The following is a 23,692-nucleotide window of genomic DNA, read 5'->3' as shown; positions in this document are numbered from 1 at the left end:
GGAGAGAGAATATAGAGGGGCCTGGAAAGATGGCTCAGAGGTTAAGAGCACTTGCTGCTCTTCCAGAGAACCCAGGTTCAATTCCAGCACCAACATGACATCTTATAACTATCTGTAACTAGATCCAATCCAATGGCTCTGACACTATCACACCAATGTTATAAAAATAAAATAAAACAAATTTTTTAAAAGAAAAAATAGAAGGTGTAAAGATGAGCAGGCAAATATGTAGGCAGAGCTTGATCTTTGGAGAAAAGTGGCAAGGCAGCCCAAGAGGCAGTTAATTCAGAGACTGAAGGGGCTGCATAGATCTCTGTGAGTTTAAGGCCAGCCTGGTCTACAAAGGGAGTCCGGACAGTTAAGGCTACACAGAGAACCCCTGTATCGAAAAACAAACAAACAAAAAGAACAACTCACACACACACATACATACATACAAAAAAAGTACAAGACTAAAAACCTATCATGTGCTTCTGTGGTCTCATAAAATGTGGTCATTTCCTGCCTCTGGCTTGCTCTGGGCAATCCCTCACTGGAACTAAGAAGTAAAAAAAATTGTTTTTACCTGTTGCAAATGCTTTCCCACCGCCTGAATGCTCATCACTGGTAAGGCCGGTCTCCTGTGTGTGAGCGCTCATGGACCTGTTATTGAAACACAAGCATGACTCTGTTTCCTTTACACACCTGTAGTAAAGATGTTCTCAAGATAAATGTTTTTTTTTCTTCTACTAGTAAACAGCTTTGTTTTATGCTCTCCCCGCAACCCCCAGCTTCTTTCTTTATTTTACCGTACGAGGATTGAACCCAGGGCCTCGGGTAGTAGATGCAGGAACCATCGATGGATGAGCTACATCCCTAGTCCTGCTACACAAGCCTAAGAACTCCCAAAGGCAGACGCAGATGTTACAAAGCAACAAGGGCTTTTTTACAATAAGGAACAGGATCTTTGGCTGTCTTCAGCATGGCCACAGGCATGAGAGTGAGGAAGAGTGCACAGGGACAGGCTTCTCAAAGCCATGCCGCTGAAGCAAGGCCACACCACCGCTTAGAGGAGTGGTCTTGGGGGCCTGCTCTAGCTCCTCCCTCTGTCCCTCCCCTCCCCGTCCCCCCCAGCCATGCCCCCTCCATCCTTCTGAGCTGGAGCCTCAGACCGGCCTTGAACTCTCTCTGTAGCCAATGATGACCTTGAGCTCTTGATCTGGTCTCTTTCCTCTGAGGAAGAGCAAACGCCAGCACCCAACAGTCATTGAGTGTTTAGTGGGTTCATCTTTTAGTAATTTATATGAACAGTATAAACATTTTATTTCATACCCTCTCGGTATGTTGCAGACAGAGTCTCACGTATCCCAGGCTTGTTTTGCAGTGAGGGTGAACCTTAACTTCTGAGGTGTCTGTCTCTACCCCTTGAGCACTGACTGAGGGCATGTGACACAATGACCAGTTATGTGGGATGAGAAAATAACCCAGGACCAGGCAACTGCTCTACTGAGTGGTGACATGCGCAGCCTAAGAAAACTACTTTGTTTTCCTTTTTTACTTCATTTATTATGTTGTTTTTTAAATCTTTTTAAAAAAGATTTATTTGCCCGGGCGTGTGGCACACTCGGGGCAGAGGCAGGCGGATCCCTGTAAGTTCCAGGCCAGCCTGGTCTACAAAGCGAGTCCAGGACAGCCAAGGCTACACACAGAGAAACCCTGTCTCGAAGAAACCAAAAAAAAAAAAAAAAAAAAGATTTATTTATTATGTTTTTACCTGCATGTACACCTGCAAGCCAGAAGAGGGCACCACATCTCATTATAGATGGTTGTGGGCCACCATGTGGTTACTGGTAATTAAACTCAGGACCTTCAGAAGAGCAGGCAGTGCTCTTAACCTCTGAGCCATCTCTCCAGCCCTACTTAATTTATTTTATTTTATGTGCACTGGTGCTTGTCTGCATGTATGTCTGTATGAGGGTGTCAAATCTTTTTTCCTTAAGATTTATTTATTATGTATTTGCTGTTATGTCTGCATCTATGCCTCCTTGCCAGAAGAGGGCACCAATCTCATTATAGATGGTTGTGAGCCATTACATGGTTGTTGGGAATTGAACTCAGGACCTTTGAAGAACAGCCAAGACTCTTAACCTCTGAGCATCTCTCCATCCCTATGGTGTCAGATCTTGGGAGTTACAAACAGTTGTGAGATGTCATGAGGGTGCTGGTATTGAACCTCGGTCCTCTGGACAATAAGAAACAAGAGATATGTTCTAAGGCCATTGTTCTAAATATACTTCCTGACACACGGTAAGTTACTCATTAAATCTGAGCTATTTGTTAAAAGCCATGGCATATTCTATTGTGTTTTGTTGCAATTAAAATAAAAACATTGAGGCTGGGTGTTGGTAAGCATATGTCTTTATAACAGCCTTCCCCCGACCAAATTAATAAAAATATTTCTAGGTGTGGTGGCATATACTACAACCCCAGAAATTAAGGCTGGGCATGGTGGCGCACGCCTTTAATCCCAGCACTCGGGAGGCAGAGGCAGGAGAATTGCTGTGAGTTCGAGGCCAGCTTGGTCTACAAAGTTTGTTCAGGACAGCCAAGGCTAACACAGAGAGACCCCTGTCTCGAAAAAACCAAAAAAAAACCAAAAACAAAACAAAAACAAACAACAAAAAGAAAGAACTTGTCTCAAAGCCAGGAGGTGTGGGCGCATGCCTTTAATCCCAACACGTGGGAGACAGAGGCAGGTGGATCTCGGCAAGTTCGAGGCCAGCCTGGTCTACAAAGTGATTGCCAGAACAAGCCAGGGCTACAAGAGAAAGCCTGTCTCAAAAACCCAAACAAAAGCCGGGCGTGATGAGTGAACAGGGAGGGATGTCTAACCCTGAGTGTGTAGGAATCAGTGTCTGAGGTAAGTGCGCTTGTGACTGCCTGCATTTCTTCTCCTATATACCTTAAGATGATGAAGCTGTTTGTATAGAGTTTTCCACATCCATCATATTTACATCGAAATGCCTTCTCTCCAGTCTGTTGAGATTTAGGAGTTACTCTTGTAGCATGTCCTTGTAAGACAATCTAGAAAAACCGAAATATGACTTAAGGCACTTAGACAGAAATACAACAGATGAAATTACTATTTTCACAATAAAAAAGATAAAAGTCATATCACAAGCTGCAACTCAGACTCTCATTTAGCTAAGAGTCTAGCACCTGAAGTCAGGAATTCATTCCATTCTAAGGCTCAAGTCAGAGCTCTGGAACAGTTAAAAGTGGCACTGCAAGAGTGCAGCTCAACCTCGCAGACCTATTGCCACTTAGATAACTCCAGTACACATGTCAGTGTTTGGTATATTCCTGAAATCTCAATACTAGGAAGCTGAGGCAGGATGAACATGAGATTAAGGCTTAGGCTGAGCTATACAGTGAAAGCCTAACCTAAAAATACCTAAAAGAAACACAATTCCATTGTAAATTGGTATTTGCTTATATACTCAAGGCATCCATCTCAACACACACACACACACCACACACACACACACACCACACACACACACAATTTAAAAGAAAATGGGGCTGGAGAGATGGTTCAGAGCTTAAGAGCACTGGCTGTTCTTCCAGAGGTCCTGAGTTCAATTCCCAGAAACCACAGGTGGCTCACAACCATCTATAATGAATCTGGTGCCTCTATTCTGGCCTGCTGGCCTCACATGCAGGCAGAATGCTGTATAAATAATAAGTAAATAAACGGAAATAGAACCTTAAACAATATCAGCTGGCTGGGCGTGTGGCGCACGCCTTTGATCCCAGCACTCAGGAAGCAGAGGCGGGCAGATTGCTGTGAGTTTCTAGGCCACTTTGGTCCTTCAAAGTGAGTCTAAGACAGGTAAGGCTATGAAGAAAACCTCTCAAAAAAAACCACAAACAATGTCAATTGTCATGTAATTCAAAACAATGGGAAAGAGGGCATCAGGTTAAAAACGAACAAACAAACAACAAAACAAAAAAAAAAAAAACCCTCACCTAAATAAAAAAAAAACGAGGCATCGGGTCGTCTGAATCTTCATAGGATTTATAAGCCATGAGATCCTAGTCTACACTCAAGGTCAATTGTTTTGGATGCAATAGCAGAAAAACGTAAACAAACTACACTTCCCTCAGGTCTTTTATTTTCATTTTTAAAAAGATTTATTTATTTATTATTATTATGCATATAGTACTCTGGCTGCACAATACCTGCAGGCCAGAAGAGGGCATCAGATCACATTACAGAAGATTGTGAGCCACCCATGTGTTTGCCGGGAATTGAACTCAGGTCCTCTGGAGGAGCAGTCAGTGCCCTTAACCTCTGAGCCATCTCTCCAGCCCTCCCTCTCTCAGGTTCTTTTAAGTTTACTGTTTATTTCAGAAACTCTAAAACCAGGGTTTGGATCTTGTCTCACAAACATTAGTGCCCTTGGTTCCGTTCTCAGTACTGCCAATAAAACAAAACATACCCTAGAATTTTTGTTGTTGTTGTTGTTTTTCTTTTTTTGTTTTTCCAGACAGGGTCTCTCTGTGTATCCTTTACTATCCTGGACTTGATTTGTAGACCAGGCTGGCCTCTGCCTCTTGCCTCCCAAGGGCTGGGATTAAAGGCATGCACGACTACCGCCCAGCCCTAGAAATTCTAAAATCATAAAATTGCAAATGGTTTTAGGGAAAGATGGCTCAGAGGTTAAGACACATTGCTCTACTAGAGGACCAAAGTTCGATTCCTAGCAACATGTCAGGCAATTCAAATCTGTCTTTAACTCCAACTCCAGGGTGAATCAGATGCCTCTGGCCTGCAGGGGCACTGGTACTTACCTGCAGACACACACCCCAGACATCCATGCATGTGCACACGCCTGCGCGCGCGCACGCCGCCACACACACAATTTAAAATTAAAAAAAAAAAATCTTTAAAGAACAAGACTTGGTTTTCCATACCTGCATTTTTTTCTCTTGCTCATTTCCTCCAATCAATTCCTGTACTTGTTACGCTTTCACTCCCATCAATGGACACCTACAGTAACAAAAGAAAGCTTTAAAGGGTTTATTTATTTATTTGCAGTGCTGGAGACTGAAGCTAAGACTGTACACCCATTAAACAAGCACTGTATAAATAAGCTATACCTCTGGCTCCAGGTTTTATATTTTGATAATGGTTTAGGCTGACATGCAGATTATTATTAGCTATTATTGTGTATTATTAAAATTCTGCCAAATTAGAAAGTAACCAGCACTCAGGAGGCAGAGGCAAGGTGGATGACTGTGAATTCAAGGCCAGCCAAGTATAACGAAGTGAGTCCAGGACAGTCAAGGCTACACAGAGAAATCCTGTCTTGAGGAGAAAAAAGAAAAACCAAAAATAAATAATAAATAAATAACTTTCCCATTTCTTTCTCTCTCTTGTTTTTTGAGACAGAGCTTCTCTGTGTAGCCTTGGCTGTCCTGGAACTGTCCTTGTAGGCTGAGTTCTGGGATTAAGGGCAGTGCACCACCATGCCCTGGCTTCTTTCTGTATTTCTTTAACTGTTTGTTGAGACAGGGTCTCACCACCAGCCTAAGTTGGGCCTGTGATTATTGGGATCACTTATTTGAAAAAAAAAAAAAAAGGTGGAATTCTCGAAACTGACTCATTTTTTTACATTAAAATTGGCTGGCCTTCAACTTATTATGTACCAAAAAGGGTGACAATGTATTTCTGACATCCTGCTCTACTTCCAAAACGCTGGAACTACAGGTATATAGTGCCATGTTTGGTTTTATGCAGTGCTAGTACTGACCCAGGGCTTCACACACGTAAACAACACGCTACCAACCGAGCTCCACCTCCGGTCCAGATATGGTACTGAAGAAGCGAAGCGCCATACCTTTGCTGCATACTGTTCCAGCGCACTAATGGTGTCGGGTCAACTGTGGCATCCCCCGTGTGCAGTCCTGCCACTGTGCCATCCGCCTGAATGGCCAAGATGGTGTCAGACTGTGGGACCTGCACTGCATGGTGGATGTAAGCTGTTGTTCCATCTTCTAGTTGAAACTGCCTGAAGTGAGCTCTGGTCATAACTATCTGAGGGAGAGGAAGGGAAAAGCATAACATTAAAAGCACACTAGTCCACAACCCTCTCAGCCTTCCAGCAGCTCAGCTCCATTGCTTTGTGTCAGTCACTAATCCACAGAAATACAATGGCCACAGTGGGCTGGGATACAGGTAGGTAATTTTTGTTTCCTGTTTTTTGTTGTGATTGTTTCAAGATAGGGTTTCTCTGTGTAGCCCTGGCTGTCTTAGACTTGCTTTGTAGAGGAGGCTGCCTTGACTCACAGAGATCTGCCTGCCTCAGCCTCCCTGAGTGCTGGGATTAAAGGTGTGTGCATGGCTCAGGTAAGGTGATTTTACTGTTCTTCCTGGCCCCCATTCTGATCAGTCAAGACTTCCTCTTCCTCCTACCACAGACTGCAAGCAGAAGCCCCTCCTTCCACCCTATCCTTACTCCCTAGGAACTCTGCCTCTTGGTGAAGAAAGCCCCTCGTCCCCCAGCTCTGTCCCACAGTCATCTTAGCCTTTCCCCCTGGACATCTGTACTCCTCTGTGTAAGTGTCCCACCTGCAGAGGTACTCTCTACCACTGACCTCACAGCCACCACACTTGCCTAGAACCCAGAGAAGGCAACAGCAACCAAAGAATAGAACACCCACCCACCAAAGATAAGACCACATCTAAACCAATAAAAACACTTGGATATCGTAACTCCAGATGCCTAGATCCAACACAAGAATACAAACGTGAAGAGCCAAGACAATATGCCTCCTCCAGAAGCCAGTACCTTACAGCAATATACCCTGAGCAATGCAAATTAGCTGAAGCATAAGACAAAAGCACCAATATAGCAATTATGAAATATGTTCAAGGACCTTAAAGAAGATATAAATATCTTAATGAAGACTGTGAAAACACAAACAGTTGAATGAAATAATGAAACAGTTCAGGACATGAAAATACAAATAGAATATATTTGTAATAAATCACAGAGCCAGGCAGCAGTAGTAGATGGCTTTAATGCCAGCACTTGGGAGACAGAGGCAGGCAGAGCTCTGATTTCGAGGCCAGACTGGTCTACAGAGCACATTCCAGGGCAGACAGAGCTCAGAGAAACCCTGTCTCCAAAACCAAAAACAACAACACAGAAAAACTCCAAAACAAAAACAAAATGGGAGCAGTCTGTCTTGTAGCCAAGAAATACATTTCACCATCAAAGACAGATATCACCTCACGGTAAAAGGATGGAAAAAGTTATTCCAAGCAAATGGATCCTAGAAGCAAGCAGGTGTCCTAGTCACTTTAAAGAAAAACAGACTCCAGACCTAACTAATCAGAAGAGCTGGGGAGGACAGTGTATACTCATTAAAGAAAAAACCCACCAAGAAGATATTCTAAACATTTATGCCAAAATACAAAGGCACCACATTCATAAAAGAAACACTACTATAGCTAAAACCACACACTGACACCCACACAGAGAACCCTGAGTTAATATGTCAGAAGTCAGAAGAGATGTATGTAGCAGGGGTACTCTACCCAAACACTTAAGGACTTTCTCCAAACTTGATCACATACTTGGATACAAAGAAAGTCTCAACAGACATTAAAAAAGAAAAAAAGAGCCGGGCGTGGTGGCGCACGCCTTTAATCCCAGCACTCGGGAGGCAGAGGCAGGCGGATCGCTGTGAGTTCGAGGCCAGCCTGGTCTACAAAGTGAGTCCAGGATGGCCAAGGCTACACAGAGAAACCCTGTCTCGAAAAAACCAAAAAAAAAATAAATAAATAAATAAAAATAAAAAAAATAAAAAAAGAAAAAAAGAAGGAAAGAACACCCTGCATTCTATCTGACAATCAGGGATTAAAGCTAGATATCAACAAAAACAGAGGAAGCATACAAAATTCATGGGAACTCAACAACTCACTGCTGAATGAAAAAACGGGTCAAGATAGAAATAAAAAATAAAATGAAAAACTTTTTAGAATTGAATGAAAATTAAAACACAGCAGGCCGGGCGGTGGTGGTGCACACCTTTAATCCCAGAACTAGAGAGGCAGAGGCAGGTGGATCGCTGTGAGTTCGAGGCCAGCCTGGTCTACAAAGTGAGTCCAGGGCAGCCAAGACTACACAGAGAAACCTTGTCTCAAAAAACAAAAACAAGAACAAAAAAACAAACAAAGAAAGAAAGAAAGAAAGAAAGAAAATTAAAAATACAATATGCCCAAACCTACGGGCCTCATGAAGACAACTTTAAGAGGAAGCAAGTTCACAGCACTCAGTGCCTACGTCGCAGCACTGCAGGCTCTCTTTGTCTTCTCCACCAGAGAGAAACAGTTTACAAAGTAGCAATGGAGGAAAGCCCACAAGTAAGATTCATAAATCAGGGGACTAGTTGTGACACATACAAAAAGCATCATATTTAAAGGAAGAGAGAAAGAATGGACATCTTTTGAGTAGTTACCATGAGACCACTCAGTTCATTTACTGTTTGTTTTGCCTGTAGCCCAGGCTGTCCTGATACTCACCATGGAGGCTCTCTTCAGAGTTGCAGTCTCTTCCTGCTGCTGCCTCCAAGCCCCAGAATTATAGGCATAAACCCCATATCTAGAATTGACTATATTATCATTTTTTGGGGGGTGGGGGGATTTCAAGACAGGGTCTCTCTGTGTAGCCTTGGCTGTCTTGGACTCCCTTTGTAGACTCAGCAGACCTCGAACTCACAAAGATCTGCCTGCCTTTGCCTCCAGAGTATTGGGATTAAAAGCATGTGCCACCACACCCAGCTTTAATATAACATTTTTAATTAAAAAAAATTATTATTAATATTAATTTTTAATTAAAAAAAATTTTTTTTTTGGTTTTCAAGACAGGGTTTCTCTGTTTAGCCTTGGCTGTCCTGGACTTGCTGTGTAGACTAGGCTGGCCTCGAACTCAGAGATCCACCTGCCTCTACCTCCCAAGTGGTAGGATTAAGGGAGTGCACCGCCACACCCAGCTGTAATATAACATTTAACCTAAAAAAATAACATATTCATTTTGAGTACATAGAGAAACCACAATTTAGATTCATGCCAGTTCCTAAGAGTCAAACTCCTAGCTCCAAAGTTGTGTTGTTTGTTGTAATAAACTGTTTCCTGGACAGCTCAAATGGCCGCAAGGTTTTTCCTTAAATAATGTGCCAACCTGCTGCTTTGTTCTTCAATTGCTTACTAAGACGGCATTCCAGCGGCCAAAGGCAGCCCCCCCACCCCCCCCCGCTCCCATAAGTTACTCAGAGTCAACAAAGCTACTGTACCTTTAGAAGTATGGTGAATAAAACGCAGTGGTTCCATCTTCTAACTGCACTGCTTGCCCATCCTCCAGCCGCAAACTGTCCCCCTGCTCAAGAGCAGTGTTTACATTTAGACCACACATCTTCAGCATGTCCAGTTAACTCACACAGCAGCCAAAGAGTCAGAGTAACAACACACACACACCTGCTTTATGAGTCAGGGAAGCTTAAGTAATCTCAGTAAAGTTGCTTTGCGAAAGTATTTCAAGGAAAAGGGAATTGCGAGACTTGTTTTAGGAATATATTCCAGGGACGAGGAGAGTTGAAAGAAGGAGAAAAAAAGGGGAAAATGAGTGTCCTGGGATCCAGCTCCAACAACAGCCACGTTCCCTTAGGACTGCTGGCTACTCAGGCCCGAGGGCGTCTTGGATGAGTTTGGTATCCATCGACCCATCTTTTCAGGGAAAGACCAGAAGTCAGACTAGACTTGGGTAGTAAGAACAAGCTGGAAGCAGCAAATTCTGAGGTCTGACAATCAGGGGAATTTCTTGTTTTGTGTCTTTTTTGTTGTTTTCAAGAAATGGTCTCACTGTATAACCCTTGCTAGCTTACGTGGGACTCACTATATCAACCAGATGGCCTCAAAATCTGAGAGCTGCCTGCCCTGGGTGCTGGGATTAAAGGCATGTGCCACCATGCCTCCTGTTGGTGTCTTAAATACTTACTACTTTTAGGTATGGGGACATGCTGAACATAGGCGGCAGAGCCGTCTTCCAACTGAATGACCTGGCCATCAATGAGTCTCCCATCTGGAACAGAAGATTCAAGCCAAGAATTTAGCAGCAAATAAATAAATAAAAACCATATACAATTTCAAAGTGATATCAACTATAAAAACATACACTACTTAAGCCCATGTCCATCTTGGTTCTTCCCTCAGGGCTGTGAGCAATTCAGTATGGCATCCAGTGGCCTACAGAAAGCAGAAAACCCTCCTCAGCCATCCTTCCTCCCTCATCACAGTAGGCTACATGCACTCAACTGTGTACCTCTCAGAACCACTCGGACCAATGACCCCGAGCACGGGAAAAGCTCACAGACACGCCAGTCAGGTGACCGTGACTCCAGCTGACAGTCTCAGCCTAGGAGCCTATGGATACCTTTGTCTACATACATATGTACATGGCAGTTGTCCATACAAAGAAGGATATTAGAACTCAACTATTTCCTGAAACAAACTAAACACCAATTCAGAGCCGGTGTCATTTTAAGAAATCCAATGTCTTCTTTATATGTTTTGTAAATACATTAAATCACAACCTAGAGTAAAAAAAGCAGCAAATGTCTTACTCCCCTCCCTACCTCGCCCCACAGTATCTTCTAGCTATTTCAAAAGGTAGCCCAAAGTTACCAAAGCGAAACTGAAATAACTTCAAGACCCCAATGCAGTACAGCATCTTTAGGAGGCTGAACCAGAGGCTTGGCTGGCCCGGGTGCTGAGGCACTGGCATTAACCACTGGCCACACGACGCACTTACCTTAGAGTTATGCTGTATGTAGGCAGTGGAGCCATCTGCAAGTGTTACAGCTTGTAAACTTACACCTTCCATATTTTCTAAGTTGTCACCATCTATGATAAAACAAAATTATTCTTCAGATAGCTACATATGTGCATACTAATGATATTAAATTATTTTCTAGAAAATGAAAGCTAGGCAAAAAGTAAGTTGCATAACTTTTTAAAAATTTTATTTTTTGGCTTTTCGAAACAGGGTTTCTCTGTGCGTATCTTGGCTGTCCTGGACTCACCAGGCTGGCCTCAACTCACAGAGGCCCACCTGCCTCTGCCTACCAACTGCTGAGATTAAAGGCATGTAACACCACTGCCCAGCTGTTTAATCTTAAAAGACTCAAATAGAATCTTTTTTTAGAACTTACAAAAAAATTATCAAGCCAAGTTGAAAATACTAGAGAATGGGAGGGTCTGATATCATCAAGATACAGTGAATACATGTGGGATTTTTTTAAAAGTAAAAAAAAAAAAAAGTTGCTTAGTTGAAATCTTCATTGATTCTTTCAAGCAAATCACTTACCTGCAACAGTTACTAGCCTCTGTCAGGCATAGGGTAACATGCTGAGCCTCCATTCCTCCTCCCGGAAATTCTGCCATTCCCTGAGAATCCCGATTTATTTGCGCTAACAACATTTTGTACCTTGAAGAAGAAAAAATATGAGCACACTTGAGTACAAGCAATGGCGCACATGAGCAAAAGCTGAGATGGCCCAGCAGGTAGAGGCACTTATGGTCCAGCCTGACAACCCGAGTCTCATCCCCAGAATCTCCTGAGCAGAAAAAAACGAACTGGCTCCTGCAAGTCACCCACAGGTGCACACCAGTGAGCACATTAGATACACAAATGGTGGAACGGTGGCACACAACTTTAATCCCAGCACTCAGGAGGTAAGGCAGGAGGGTCCCTGTGAGTTCGATGCAGCCTGCCTAGTTTACATAGTGAACTCTAGAACTATCTGGTGAGACCCTATCTTAAACAAAGCAAACAAGCTAATCTTTTATTTTTCAAAAAAATCTGCAAATAACACTTGTGAATCACACACACATACAAAATTTATGCAATTAGTGCTTGACAGAGGATGAAATTTCACTTAATATGCAGGGTACGGTTTTTAAACTAACAAGCAGCCTGTGTGGTAGTGGTGCGCACCTTTAATTCCAGGGCCCAGGAGCAGAGGCAGGCTGATCACTGTGAGTTAGAGAGCAGCCTGTTTCCACAGAATTCCAGGACAGCCAGGGCTACACAGAGAGACACTATCTTGAAAAACAAAACAAAACAACCTCCAAAAGGATGAGACCTGGACCACACAATGAGTTTCTTCTGCCCCTGCAGGTGGCTGCTATCTCTCACACATTGTGAATGGACTCTGGTGAAGCCCGAGATGAGGACGTTTACTCAGCACCGGCAGACCAATAGGTCAAAATGAAGCATAACTCTTAAAAAACCCAGAGGTTACTGACAGGAGCATGTAGTGAGGATTCCAGGCCTGGACCCTGATTGCCCAGCGCTGGCTATGGAGCTGTGAGCACACACAGAGAATGCTATCCCAGCGCTGGCTATGGAGCTGTGGGCACACTGAGAGAATGCTATCCCAGCGCTGGCTATGGAGCTGTGGGCACACACAGAGAATGCTATCCCAGCGCTGGCTATGGAGCTGCTGTGGGCACATAGACAATGCTATCCCAGCACTGGCTATGGAGCTGTGAGCACACACAGAGAATGCTATCCCAGCGCTGGCTATGGAGCTGTGAGCACACACAGAGAATGCTATCCCAGCGCTGGCTATGGAGCTGTGGGCACACACAGAGAATGCTATCCCAGCGCTGGCTATGGAGCTGTGGGCACATAGACAATGCTATCCCAGCACTGGCTATGGAGCTGTGAGCACACACAGACAATGCTATCCCAGCACTGGCTATGGAGCTGTGAGCACACACAGAGAATGCTATCCCAGCGCTGGCTATGGAGCTGTGGGCACACACAGAGAATGCTATCCCAGCGCTGGCTATGGAGCTGTGAGCACACACAGAGAATGCTATCCCAGCACTGGCTATGGAGCTGTGAGCACACACAGAGAATGCTATCCCAGCGCTGGCTATGGAGCTGTGAGCACACACAGAGAATGCTATCCCAGCGCTGGCTATGGAGCTGTGAGCACACACAGAGAATGCTATCCCAGCGCTGGCTATGGAGCTGTGAGCACACACAGAGAATGCTATCCCAGCGCTGGCTATGGAGCTGTGAGCACACACAGAGAATGCTATCCCAGCACTGGCTATGGAGCTGTGGGCACACACAGAGAATGCTATCCCAGCACTGGCTATGGAGCTGTGAGCACACACAGAGAATGCTATCCCAGCGCTGGCTATGGAGCTGTGAGCACACACAGAGAATGCTATCCCAGCGCTGGCTATGGAGCTGTGAGCACACACAGAGAATGCTATCCCAGCGCTGGCTATGGAGCTGTGAGCACACACAGAGAATGCTATCCCAGCGCTGGCTATGGAGCTGTGAGCACACACAGAGAATGCTATCCCAGCGCTGGCTATGGAGCTGTGGGCACACACAGAGAATGCTATCCCAACGTTGGCTATGGAGCTGTGGGCACACATAGACAATGCTATCCCAGCGTTGGCTATGGAGCTGTGGGCACACACAGAGAATGCCATCCCAGGGGTTTCTGAAAGGAAATGAACTTTACTGCACGGAAACTGGTTACAGTGTTTCCCCCTCAGAGCCATCAGGAGAGTGGCTTGGCTGGCCATCAGGAAAACCAGCAAACAGCACAGGAAATGAGTAGAAGGTTCACATGCACATTTTCTTCATGCTTAAATAAAACTACATACACAGATACACAAACCAAAAGAAAGAAAAAAAGGAGGAAGAAGAACAAAGAAAGCAAAGAAACAAACAAATTAGGGCTATCTCACATCTTTTCAATGCAGCTTTTGTGGTGCTGGGGACAATCCAGGGCCTTATACAACATGCTGGGCAAGAGCTCTACCTCAGGCCTGTCCCTCAGTTCATAATTCAAGAAAACAAACCAACCAGGAATTGGCAGTACACGCCTTTAACCCCAGCACTAGGAGGTGGATCACTGTGAGTAAAGGGCCAGTCTGGTCCACACAGTGAAGTCTAGGAGAGACAAAAGTAACACATACAGAAACCCTGTCTAAAAAACAAAATAAAACAAACCCCAAAAGATTCCAGAAAAAGTTCATCCAACAGCTGGGCAGTCTCCTGGGTTTGGACTACCTTGCATTCCTTTGATATCAAATATATTCTGCTTTTTTTCCTGAATAAACGCATCACACATTACTCACACACCCCACTAGGGTCGCCAATTCATCTTTATGCTCTGATAGGGTTGTCACCTGGACTTGTCTATTTCCAACGCATCAAGATACCCAGAGCAGCCTGGCCAATAATCATTTAGTACATTAGATAGCTTGCTGCATACCTGCCATAAAGCTGGACAGTTGAGTTTAACTCCTGGGACCCAAAGGTAGAGAGAACCAATTCCCTTGACCTTCACACAAGGGCGCAAGTGCTATGGCATCTCTCTCTCTCTCTCTCTCTCCTCTCTCTCTCCTCTCTCTCTCTCTCTCCTCTCTCTCTCACACACCACACACACACACACACACACACACACTCACACACAGGGGAAGAGAGAAAGAGAGAGAGAGAGAGAGACAGACAGACAGACAGACAGACAGACAGACAGAGACATAGAGACAGACGAGGCTGTCCTGGACTCACATGTAGACCAGGGTGGTCTTGAACTCACAGAGACCTGCCTGCCTCTGCCTCCCAACATATTAAGATACCCAGAGTAGCCTGATGAAGTGGCAAACACCTTTAATCCCAGCGCTCAGGGAAGCAGAGGCAGGCGTATCTCTGTGAGTTCCAGGCCAGGCTAGTCTACAAAGTCCAGGACAGACAGGACTACAAGAGAAACCCAGTCTCCAAAAACAAAAAAGAAAAAATAATTTCCGGATTGGGAATTTAGCTCTGTGGTAGACTGCTTGCCTAGCAAGCCCAAGGCTCTGGGTTCAGGCCCTTAGCTCCTAAAGAAAACAAAACAACATTCTAGTTTAGGCTCCTTTAAAGAAAAGAAATTCCTTGCAATGAAATCTTAGAATAGCCACGCGTGCTGACACACGCCTTAAAGCCCTGTGAGTTCAAGGCTAGCCTGGTCTACAGAGTGAGTCCAGGATAGCCAAGGCAACACAGAGAAACCTTGTCTCAGAAAAAGAAAGAAAGAGCCTTCGCCGCAGGCTCTTGGCCGCGCTGGGCAGGCAGAGGCTGCAGGAGTGCACTGCCCTCCTTGCCTAGTCTCACACTGCGTACAGAAGCAGCGCAGCATGGCTGCTAAGTGCATTCTCTGCCACTCTTCTGGAGACCTTAGCCCTGGGCAGCTGCTCCAGAGTGTGCACACAGTGCTGATGTATGTGAGCACACACCTCAGTGCCAGCTGCGTGCTGTCACAAAGAGGGAAGCAGCCTCCTTGTGTCTTGTTACTGCTGTGCTCAGGGCCCTTGCTTTGGAGGTGCAGGGACAGAACCAGGCTTCCCACCTGCTACCCGAGGGCTTCACCATTAGCATCCTAACAACCTTCACTCCAGGGCCGGACACCATAGTGTAGAGGTAAAAAACCACTTCACACTGTAATTGGACAACTTGGTACTAATCTTTAAAAAGACAAACGAGGGAGCCCACTTGCACCACTGCCCCCCCACACCCCACCGATGGCCCTGGAACCCTGGTGTTGGTACACTTCAGTGTTTCAGCAGCAGTCCTGTAGATCAGGGGATGCTCTCGAGAAGCCCCAGCAAGTATATTCTTGCATACTCTTGCAAAAGGGGCCAAGTTCAATTGCCAGCACCCACATCAAGCACCTCACAGCTGTTTGTAATTATGGCCCCAGTGGATTTGATGCTGCAGCCACCACGCCCGGCTAAATTAATAAATCTTTTTCCCTCTTTTTTCCAGACAGTCTCACTATGTAACCCCGCTGGCCTGAACTCTCTCTCCAATGCTGGAAATTAAAGGTGTGAAGCATCATGCCCATCAATATAGTAAACACAAAGATGATCACCCATAGGAGTCTTAGTATTTATCAGCAACGCTCCTGAGGGCCTGGGAGGTGGCTCAGCAGATGCCACAAATGATCTGATGACCTGACTCTGATCCTTAGGACACACAAAAGTGAGGGAAAGGGATTTCCTCAAGTTGTCCTTTGACCTCCACACAGGCACTGCAGCAAGTGTGTGCCCACCTTCAAATAAATTATGCATTTAATCCCATAACTGGTAAGCAGACAGGCAGATCTCTAAGTGAGTTCGAGGCCAACCTGGTATACAAAGGGAGTCGAGGACAGCCAAGGCTACAGAGAAACTCTGTTTCAAAAACACAAAAAAAATTATAATGAGAATCTTTAAAAAAAAATTTTTTTATTTAGGCCAGGCATGGTGGCATACGCCTCCCAGCAGTCGGGAGGTAGAGACAGGTAATTGTTGTGAGTTCAAGGCCATCTTGGTCTACAGAGCGAGTTCCAGGACAGCTAGAGCTACACAAGGAAACCTCGTCTCAAAAAACAAAACAATAAAAAGATATATCTGTGTTCTGCCTGCATGTGTGCCTGCATGCAAGGAGAGGGTTCCAGATCTCATTACAGATGGTTGTGAGACACCATGTGATTGCTAGGAATTGAACTCAGGACCTCAGGAAGAGCAGGCAGTGCTCCTAACCCCTGAGCCATCTCTCCAGCTCCTATAATGAAAATCTTAAAAACACTGTTTTTAATGAAGAACTATTTACAAGAGCAAAAAATGTTCAACAGCCTAAAAGTCTATCAAGAAGACATGTTATATATGCTACCCATAGATAAAGCATACGGACAGTAAAAAGAAACCAACCACTGCTCAGGGCAATGCTCAGCTCTGGAGTTCCTGACTATCGCCTGGAAGAATGTGTTTGATCTTCAGCCAGCAATAAAATAGTGAGATTATGTCCAAAATGCACAGTAAGGGGAAAATGCAAATGGCAGGAGAGTATGCCTGGTATGCTGCCACCCAGGCTTTTGAAACTGTATATAAGCCAGGCAGTGGTGGTGCACTTGATCTCAGTGAGTTCAAGGCCAGCCTGGTCTGTAAAGCAGAACTAAATAGAGGTACTCTGCCTCAAAACACACAAAAATATACAAATTAAAAGTGATCAAGACGTGGAGAAATTGGAATCCCCAAACCTGTTAGCAGTGTAAATCTGTACATGGCACGTGCAATTTCATTCTTGTTCTGTCTCAGGCTTCTCTCCCCACGCCCACCCCTTCCCAGGGCCTTTCTATGCAGCCCTACCCTGGAATTCACTGATGAAGCCCAGGCTTCGTAATCATCCTTCTGCTGTGCAGGTGCTGGGATTATAGATGGGCCCAACCCAGCTGGGAATGTATTGCCAGTAGTAGGATATCACACCGGAGACATAAAGGCCCGGGAACAGGCTCAGTGCTTAGATTTAAGGGTAAAGGCGCAACTCCTTGGACCTACATTGTGGAGGGAGAGAACAGACTCCACCAGCTGTCCCCTGACTCCATATGTAAACTGTGGCGCACACACACATACACAGAGAACGTAAACACACATGTAAACCGAGGAGCTGAAGAGATGGTTCCAGCCCCCACATGGAAGCTCACAACCACTACAACTCTAGCTCCAGGAGACCTGACACCTTCTAGCCTCCTTGGAGACAAGGCGGAGTATTTATCTTTTTTTTTTTTTTTTCTTTTTGAGACAGGGTTTCCCTGTGTAGCCCTACCAGTTGTCCAGAAACTCCATCTGTAGACCAGGCTGACTTTGAACTCAGAAATCCACCTGCCTCCAGAGTGCTGGGATTAATGGTGTATTGAAGGCTTGCCCCAGGCTACTTTTTTTTTTCCTCCCCCTCCCTTTCCTGAAACAAGCTCGCTCTTGTATGGTCATGGCTGGCTGGTCCTGAACTCACTATGTAGCCAAAAATGACCTTGAAATCTCTTTTTTCCCCCCCGAGACAGGGTTTCTCTGTGTAGCCTTGCCTGTCCTGGACTCACTTTGTAGACCAGGCTGGCCTTGAACTCACGGCAATCAACCAGCCTCTGCCTCCCCAGTGCTAGGATTAAAGGCGTGCACGGCCACACCCGGCGACCTTGAATTCTTGATCCTCCCATCTCTACTCCCAAGTGCGAGGATTATAGTTGTGTGTCAGCACCGTAATTTGCAGTTTTGGGGGTTATTTTAAGGTCTTGTACAGGGTAAGCATTCCACCACTGTGCTACATTCCTAACCTGCTTTTAAACCTTTGAGATAGGACCTCACTCCTAGGTTACTCAGGCTGGCCCTAAACACAATCAGTAGTGGAGGCAAATCTTTTTTTTCTTTTTCTCCAAGACAGGGTTTCTCTGTGTAGCCTTGACTGTCCTGGACTCACTTTGTAGACCAAGCTGGCCTTGAACTCACAGCGAGCCTCCTGCCTCTGCCTCCTGAGTGCTGCTTTAAAGACGTGAGCCACCACGCTCCTTTCTTAGCCTTAGTAGCTACAATTACAAAGTTGAACTTAGGTTTTAGGAGGTATGTGAATTCTACCAGAAAAGCTGTCACTCGGGTCCTCATTTCGAGATTAGTACCTCACAGTGTGCAGCTAGCTGTAAGTAATATAGTAAAGGGTAGCTTTGAGATCCGGGCAGCTTTGAGATCCGGGCACCTCTCCAAACTACACTGTGAATGCTATGTTTATAGACAGAGCCACTGCGCAGATAAAACTTTCCGAAATAAACAAAAGGGAAGCGAATATTTGTAGACTCGATTGATTAAACCTCCAAGTAGTCAAAATTTGCGGATATAATGTATGCTTCTTATTGATGTTATCTCTACACTTCACAATGAATTTAACATATACTTGGAATGAATTGTTAAAATGTTAACAGGTTTTTGCCAACTACAACAGAACACATCTTTCCTAGTAAAATTAAGGAAGAAACTGAACACAATCTAAAACTTGCTATTTCTCAAATTTCCAACGGATGATTTGGATATTTCAAAAGCGACGGCAGGGCTTGATTCTAAGCAGGTGGGCCGTGGTACTCTCATCTACTTATTAAATCTTCGTGTAACGGAGGGGAGAAAGTTCAGAGTGAACAATAGTTCCATTTATAAAACATTCCAAGAGATTATTTTTGAATATTCGATGTTAGAAAAAAAAAGATGTGAAAAAGAACAAATGTGCCTACTCCGATCAGAATAGGAAGAGACCCGGGTGCGACGCGCAGGCGACGTGCCCAGCCGCGGGGCCCGCGCCCCTGCTGGGGCCTGCTGTGAACCGAAGCCCCGAGGCCCAGCCGGGCCAGCTCCGCCACAGTGCGCCTGGGGACTCGCTCCGCGCGGAGGTCAGGCCGGGCAAAGCGGGCCCGCTCCCCTGAGCTCCTCCCTCCCCGCTGGCTCTCCCTCCCGTCGGCTGCCCCCTAAGGGGAGCAGGCGGGGCGCGGCATGGAGGGGGGAGGGCAGCGGAATGCTGCCGTCCTCAGCAAGAAGAGCTCCGCCGCCCCAGAGTGGCGGCCTCGGGTTATTAATAAACTCCGCTTCTGCCCGGGCTCCGCTGCGGAGACGGCCGTGGGATCGGCCGGGCCGAGGGCCGGGCGTGAGCAGCTCAACCTAGAGCCCGGGCCCGAGTGGGCCCGCGCCGCCGCGCTGAGGGCGGCGGCCGGGCGGAGAATAATGCACACTGGGTAAAAACACATTTATATACGAACCTCCGAGAAAATTTTCCAACAATTCCTTCGTCCGACCACCATGCACCAGGACAGGAAACAGCCGCCCGGCCCCCAGGCCCCGCAACAGGCATACCAATTCTCAAGCCCGCCCCTAGCCTCCATTGGGCTGGCATTACGTCACTCACCGGAAGATCCTGGATCGCCATTGGTCCATATTTAGCTGACCGGCAGGAACATGCCACCGACCACGCCCTCTTTTCGTACGTCATTGTAGCCCGGCCTTCCCACCCGCGCCTGAGTGGCTGGCGCCAAATCAGAACCAAAGCTTCTGTTTCTTACTGGTTGACAAAACCGCTCGTCCTGGATCGCTCCACCCCCACGTCGAGTGGATCATGCCGATTCTGGGGCCCCAGCGGGAGGCGCCATTTTGTAGCAGGGGAGGGAGGTTGGTCCTTTTGATTGCCCGGGAGGGAAATGGGGTGATGGCGCCATTTTCCCTACAGGACCGAGGTGGATGCTGCGGAGCTCCCGGTGGGCCTTCCGGAGCACCTGGAGTGAGCCGAAAGGGCCTTGCCATGCCATTGCCACGTGTAGTTGCATTGAGAGGGAAGATGGAGCGAGGGCGACACGGAGAGCCCACGATGTCCCTGGGGGCTCCCGGAGCCGGCTGAGGCCTGCACTGGGGGCTCTGCTGTCCCCGCTGACGGCGGACGGGGTTCGCAACTTGCCCGCCCTTCCCCGATGTCGGGGCATGGCCATGCGATGTGAAGTTGAGCTCTTCGCTGCTGCTGCTGCAGTTCCGGCGGAGTCTAGCTTCCGCTGGGAGGCTGTGCGATTGATCTAGTGTGTCGGTGAACTTGTGGCTCTTAAAGTTTGAAGTCGACCGACTTGGCGTCGCTGCGTTCCGTTGTATGTGCTTTCCCTGTTGTGTCGAGCTGAAAGGTCGGAGGAAGCATCTGTCGGCCTTCTTAAGCCCACTGAAACATGCATGAGTTGTGGCGTGTGGTATGATTTCTTGGTGCTCTCGGCCCAACCCTTTTAAAAAACATTTCAAATGAAAGGCATTTCGGTCTGTACTCGGGAAAGAGCGTGTGGTATCCGGAGTCGATTGGAGTTGCCAAGTGTATATTCCAATAGGATAGGAAGCCTAGCCGGCATTAGCAGCTTTTACTCGATTTCTTGGATTTCAGGTGATGATGGAATAGATAGAAGAACAAGTTGGAAAATATATTAGAGATAACCAGTAAAAATTATGAGTTTGTTGCCGAATTAGTGTAGGAACTTAAACAGTGTCCCTATCCTTGCCCTCACCCCGTTTCTTTTGGGACTGAGTTTTGCAGTGTAGTCCAGGAGGCTGTAAATAGTCTCTGTACACTCTGCTACCACAGCAGGCCCAACGACATTCCAGTCTACTGTGTTTACTCTAATGCATACTTCCATAATTGTAACTCAAATGCCGCTTAAAGGGGAACAGGACTTAGAACTCTTAAGCATTCTTTTTTATATTTTACTTTTCAGAGCGTCTCACATGACTCTCTCTGGCCTCAGATTTGCTATGTAGAGGCGATGACATGCTCTTTAACTAATGATCCACCAGGCCTTCCAAACCCTGGCAAGACAGGTATGTTACCATTATTGGTTTTTGGTTTTGTTCTTGGAGAAAAACACCTCCACCCGGCCACTAATGGGATTGTAGACGTGTGCCACCATCTCAGATCCTAAACAATAGTAATGCTCTTCAGGACAGTGGTTCAACAGTTCGAATGCTTGTGGAAACACTTTCCGCAACACCCTGTTGGATTTACTCCTTTTGTCTTTTTTCAAGACGTGATTTCTCTATAACCTTCATGCACCAGGCTGGCCTGGAATTTTTTTGCTGAAATTAAAGGCCTGTCCCATCATGCCTGGATTTACTCCTTAGCCCTTGAGAAAAATGGGATGTGACATTGGATTAGGTTGCTTGCTACTGGCTGGCTTTGCTTATTTAAGTTTTCTACTTTAATTTCAGTACAGAACTGAACTAAAAACAAGAGACAAACTTATAATTTTCTGTATTCACAAATGATATAGTCAAAACATTTTAAACACCTTTTATGAAGGTGTTTAATTCTAAACTCCAGGTTACTGTTAAGTGTACTGATTCTATTGTAACCAACTTTTTTTAACACCCTCTCCCCTGTTGTAACCATTTTACTATCAGAAATGTGTAGGTTTATTCTTTGTGTGCTCCAGTGCATGCTGCTAGGGATCAAATCTGGGTACTTGGATATGCTAGGCATATCTACTTTAAAAAATTATCTTGTATTGGTAAGATTTGGGAAGTGCTAGATTAAATCTAGAGCCTTCCATTTGAGTTTTTCTATTTTTGGTTATCAGGCCATCAGATTTCTGATGTGCTAGTATTTTTTTGGTTGCTTTCTCAGGGACTCAAATTCAGTCTTTTGCAGGCCAGGCAAGCGCTCATGCCACAGGAGCTATCATCTTGTTTTTAATATTTTATGTGCACTGGTGTTTTGCCTGAATGTGAGCATGTCGTGTGGGAGCACACCTTGCTAAGAAGCTGAAGTTGCCCCAGATTTATAATGTTGTGCATATGTAAATCTGTAGTCTTGATTTTTGTGTTTCTGCCTATTTTAATCTATTATGTTGGTCTTTAAGAGATCCTTTGATTCATTTCCGTCATTTCAGGATATGATACATGAGCTGAGTGAGCCGCCTTGGCATGTAGGTACTTGCTCTTATAAGGGCCATTTATCAATTCTCTCCCTGTTAAATGGTCACAGGTATAGGGTTTCTTTCTCAGCTCTTTATTCTTTGGCCAGAAGCAATACACTAAATCAAATTGTTTTGTTTTTCTTCTGAGACAGGGTTTTTCTGTGTAACCTTGAGTGTCCTGGAACTCATAGGCTTGCCTCCAACTCACGAGATCCACCTGTCTCTGTCTCCTGGGAATAAATGTGCCGCCTAAATCATGTCCTTTTTTTCAAGATTGTTTGGAACACTGTTGTATATCCAAACTGAATAAAATTGTTAATTTCTGATGGGGAGCAAAACAGCAGTCAAGATTCCATCTGGAAAACATTGTGGCATTACAAGGTCAAGAAAGTTCCTATTTTTTCTTCGTTGGTTTGGTTTAAGATAACACACACACAAGTTGGGTATGGCAGTGCATAATTTTAATCCAAGTGCTTGGGAGGTAAAGGCAGGTGAGTCTCTATGATACGAACCTGGTCCAAAAAGTTCCAGTTCAGCCAGGTGAGGCTAGCTATCCACCTGACTTACTACACTTGACAGGCATGGTGACAGAGTAAGTTCTGGTTGTGTAGCTCCTTTTTTTTTATTTATTTTATTTTTATTTTTTTTTTTAAAGTTTTATTTGTTACTATGTATACAGTTACTCTGCCTGCATGTACACCTACAGGCCAGAAGAAGACATCAGATTACATTATAGATGGTTGTGAGCCACCATGTGGTTCCTGGGAATTGAACTCAGGACCTTTGGAAGAGCAGACAGTGCTCTTAACCTCTAAGCCATCTCTCCAGCCCTGTGTAGCTCCTTTTAAAAAAACCTGAGAGCCGGGCATGGTGGCACACGCCTTTAATCCCAGCACTCGGGAGGCAGAGGCAGGCGGATCGCTGTGAGTTGGAGGCCAGCCTGGTCTACAAAGTGAGTCCAGGATGGCCAAGGCTACACAGAGAAACCCTGTCTCTAAAAACAAAAAACAAACAAACAAACAAAAAAAAACCTGAAATAGACCTTTTCCTCACATAAGCAGCCTTGCCTACACATCATACTGCGCTCAAATATAAGGAGCCTGTAGTGTCGCTAGTTTACAAAATTTGTAAGAATCTTGAGGCTCAAGAAATGGCTTGTATTGCACTCTTTGTTGTCTACATTGCTGCTTTGCAGCTCTTTGAGTCCTTCTGGGCGCTTCTCTTATTCAGATCTGATGTTTAGTCATTTTGATGTGGCCCCTAGTCTTTCTTCACTTATGAAAATATGGGCAAAACCTCTTCCCCAAGGTAACATATTTCCTGACTTCCATTCTGGTATTAAACC

General features: G+C 45.4%; 1 pseudogene; it reads right to left on the bottom strand.

Moving 5' to 3' along the window:
• The window catches only part of LOC127186405 (zinc finger protein 143-like), a 34,247-nt pseudogene extending 14,503 nt beyond the window's left edge, over positions 1-19,744 (bottom strand).
• Between the last annotated feature and the right edge of the window lie 3,948 nt (positions 19,745-23,692).

Source organism: Acomys russatus, unplaced genomic scaffold, assembly GCF_903995435.1.
Source record: "Acomys russatus unplaced genomic scaffold, mAcoRus1.1, whole genome shotgun sequence".
In the NCBI taxonomy this organism is placed as follows: Eukaryota; Metazoa; Chordata; class Mammalia; order Rodentia; family Muridae; genus Acomys; species Acomys russatus.
The sequence above is the reverse complement of the archived record's forward strand: the minus strand, read 5'-3'. Positions and strand labels throughout refer to the sequence as shown.